This window comes from Ornithodoros turicata, chromosome 1 (genome assembly GCF_037126465.1).
Source record: "Ornithodoros turicata isolate Travis chromosome 1, ASM3712646v1, whole genome shotgun sequence".
Classification (NCBI taxonomy): Eukaryota; Metazoa; Arthropoda; class Arachnida; order Ixodida; family Argasidae; genus Ornithodoros; species Ornithodoros turicata.
In genome coordinates, this window is record NC_088201.1 from 140322946 (window position 1) to 140326992 (window position 4047).

Below are 4047 nucleotides of genomic sequence, written 5' to 3' on the forward strand. Positions count from 1 at the left end.
AGGTTTTAGTACATACAAAGGAAGCTTCCTATATTACATGAAAAGTCGAGGCTTAGGGAAACACACAGATAAAGTAGCGCATGCAGTCCGAGCTGGGCAGTGATGAAAATTAATAAAACAAGCTAGGTCTTGTGAACCATTCTGAAGCATGTGTGTAATGTGAAAGCATAACTCAGGAGGTTACCTGTATGTCTGCTTGGTGACGAAAATGCTGCTGGAGGGCACGTGCTGGGCACCTCTAAAAAAGGGGGAATGAGAATAGGTTTTAGTACATACAAAGGAAGCTTCCTATATTACATGAAAAGTCGGGGCTTAGGGAAACACACAGATAAAGTAGCGCATGCAGTCCGAGCTGGGCAGTGATGAAAATTAATAAAACAAGCTAGGTCTTGTGAACCATTCTGAAGCATGTGTGTAATGTGAAAGCATAACTCAGGAGGTTACCTGTATGTCTGCTTGGTGACGAAAATGCTGCTGGAGGGCACGTGCTGGGCACCTCTAAAAAAGGGGGAATGAGAATAGGTTTTAGTACATACAAAGGAAGCTTCCTATATTACATGAAAAGTCGAGGCTTAGGGAAACACACAGATAAAGTAGCGCATGCAGTCCGAGCTGGGCAGTGATGAAAATTAATAAAACAAGCTAGGTCTTGTGAACCATACTGAAGCATGTGTGTAATGTGAAAGCATAACTCAGGAGGTTACCTGTATGTCTGCTTGGTGACGAAAATGCTGCTGGAGGGCACGTGCTGGGCACCTCTAAAAAAGGGGGAATGAGAATAGGTTTTAGTACATGCAAAGGAAGCTTCCTATATTACATGAAAAGTCGGGGCTTAGGGAAACACACAGATAAAGTAGCGCATGCAGTCCGAGCTGGGCAGTGATGAAAATTAATAAAACAAGCTAGGTCTTGTGAACCATACTGAAGCATGTGTGTAATGTGAAAGCATAACTCAGGAGGTTACCTGTATGTATGCTTGGTGACGAGAATGCTGCTGGAGGGCACGTGCTGGGTACCTCTAAAAAAGGGGGAATGAGAATAGGTTTTAGTACATACAAAGGAAGCTTCCTATATTGCATGAAAAGTCGGGGCTTAGGGAAACACACAGATAAAGTAGCGCATGCAGTCCGAGCTGGGCAGTAATGAAAATTAACAAGCTAGGTCTTGTGAACCATACTGAAGCATGTGTGCAATGTGAAAGCATAACTCAGGAGGTTACCTGTATGTCTGCTTGGTGACGAAAATGCTGCTGGAGGGCACGTGCTGGGCACCTCTAAAAAAGGGGGAATGAGAATAGGTTTTAGTACATACAAAGGAAGCTTCCTATATTACATGAAAAGTCGAGGCTTAGGGAAACACACAGATAAAGTAGCGCATGCAGTCCGAGCTGGGCAGTGATGAAAATTAATAACACAAGCTAGATCTTGTGAACCATACTGAAGCATGTGTGTAATGTGAAAGCGTAACTCAGGAGGTTACCTGTATGTCTGCTTGTTGACGAAAATGCTGCTGGAGGGCACGTGCTGGGCACCTCTAAAAAAGGGGGAATGAGAATAGGTTTTAGTACATGCAAAGGAAGCTTCCTATATTACATGAAAAGTCGGGGCTTAGGGAAACACACAGATAAAGTAGCGCATGCAGTCCGAGCTGGGCAGTGATGAAAATTAATAAAACAAGCTAGGTCTTGTGAACCATACTGAAGCATGTGTGTAATGTGAAAGCGTAACTCAGGAGGTTACCTGTATGTATGCTTGGTGACGAGAATGCTGCTGGAGGGCACGTGCTGGGCACCTCTAAAAAAGGGGGAATGAGAATAGGTTTTAGTACATACAAAGGAAGCTTCCTATATTGCATGAAAAGTCGGGGCTTAGGGAAACACACAGATAAAGTAGCGCATGCAGTCCGAGCTGGGGAGTAATGAAAATTAATAAAACAAGCTAGGTCTTGCAAACCATACTGAAGCATGCGTGTAATGTGAAAGCATAACTCAGGAGGTTACCTGTATGTATGCTTGGAATTTGCAAGGGCTCCACAAGGAATGTTTCACTCTCTACAAAAGAGAAATATGGACCTCAGTGCCTTTACTAGTGATGCTGGTGACATGAATGATCATAGTTCCAGTCCTCACCTTGGACACCATCCAGGTTGATTGTCTCACTGATGATTTTTTTGGAGTGCACAGCAGATAGTGCTCTGCAAGACAATAATGTCTGTACAGTACATGTAGAACACAACCACAAGTGAACAGAAAAAATAATGACCTACTACTGTCACTAGTTACATGCATCTACAAAAATCAAGAATCTGAGGAGACGAAAACTTTGCAAATATACAAGTTCACTAATGCCAGTATTTGAACCAGAGTGACATGTACAGGTAAGGATAAACTAGCAGAACCAACGGCTACCTGTAACAGCGCATGCTGCAGCAGTGGCAGGTGCAGGGCTGATGGACGGTGCAGCAATCCTGCCGGTTGAGCTGCTGAACTCCTGGCTGGCTGTAAAGCAATAACGACCTGGCCACTGTAACAGTATTCAAATGACGACATATCTATGCTAGCTATGCGTACAGTACATTAATTAGCAAGATAACATTCCATATGGCAAAAGAACCAGGGAAGCACTTACCATTCAGACGAACATCCTGTCTGGCAACTTCACGTGCTATCTCTGCATGCAACAGATTTGTTTGAATATTTAGTTCTGTGTGAAATTCCAAAAACAAACAGCACTTTACACCGAAGGCTGTCATGGTAGAGATAAATATTTCAGCCAATAATTAAAACAGTGTCTTCTTCCGAATTTTTCGTCCGTTGTTCATTTTGACAAAATATGACAGCAAGCCGCTGTTCAAAATAAAGGGGGCCAGGCGGTTTAGCTGCAGTGTCATGCACGGGAAGGTGACAGACCCTTGAAGAGGATTTCTGCAAGAAAATTTTCTGGCCTCTGAAAGCACAAAGTCGTGACTTGTTCCAGGTAAAATTTCTGGGAGGTGCGCTGTATTCGGCAACGAACCCCCTTGAACGGAGGATGTTTCCAACACCCCTAGTCACGTGCAATGTGTACATAGTTCAATGCAAATTTACTCAGTGCTCTGAGTGTGCAGCTCAAGCCAAAGTTCACAGTTTTGACTATCAGAAAAAAAAAATATTGCAATTTCATGTACCTATTTTGTCGAGAAGCGCCAGGGTAAGTCGCCCGACCGTTTCTTGTGCATCATGCAGCTTCTTCTTCAGTTTTGCGATGATCTCATCTTTTTGCACCAGCAAGCTAGCCGGCACCACAGAATCATCAGATGAACTGAATTCTTCCTCAGAAGGTACACGACTCCTATCCCTGTGCCTGCCCTGAAAAATTTTAATCACAATTTTGCCCAACTGAAGCCTGAAGGTGTCCTGGATCGGGGTACATGTTGGTTTTTCTTTTTCCACTCGCTCTTGCTTATAGCCATGGGCTGAACGGCTGCCACTCGTATATTAAGTGGTAATACAGGAAACTTGTTGAGGCATTGTACAAACAAAAATTATTTCTGTGCAGCGAAAGCTACCGTCTGCAAAGGTAGATACAGCGTACGACCGCTCGGTCACCTTTGCCGTGTCACAAAATCAACGTCATCTTTCCATGTTCACGCGATAGAGCTTACGTGGAATTAGCTCACAGCCAATGAGGTTTTGCTAGAGAAGCATTCAAAGTGAAGGTTTCGAATCCATGCATGGCACAATTGCTCTGCGTCTCAGTTCGCATCAAACAAGTATTTCAACGTGCAATCTCGAAACAGAGTCGTGCCGCAAAGCTTGCAGCAAAGTCGGAAGTAGTTGGAGCCTGTACTAACCTAACTACTGTAGTTAACTACCCAAAGCAGTGGTTTAACTAGCAGCTGCTACTTCATTTCTGCAATTAGTTGGAAACTAATCTTTTCTGCCATCAGGTAGTTTAACTAGTTTGGCTACATGTAGTTAACTATTACCCATCACTGCTAATGACAACAGTACTCACTTTGCCAGCTGCAGTCTTGTCTTGCAAGCCTCTAGATGCAGTCTCTTTGAGA

General features: G+C 43.6%; 1 long non-coding RNA gene across 1 annotated transcript; it reads right to left on the reverse strand.

The window, feature by feature from the left end:
• Positions 1–704: 704 nt before the first annotated feature.
• On the reverse strand, positions 705–2014 carry LOC135369991 (uncharacterized). Its single transcript, XR_010415174.1, has 4 exons — positions 2000–2014; positions 1740–1793; positions 965–1018; positions 705–758 (listed from the first exon to the last, which is right to left on the reverse strand). It is a non-coding gene; the product is annotated as an uncharacterized LOC135369991 (long non-coding RNA).
• Between the last annotated feature and the right edge of the window lie 2033 nt (positions 2015–4047).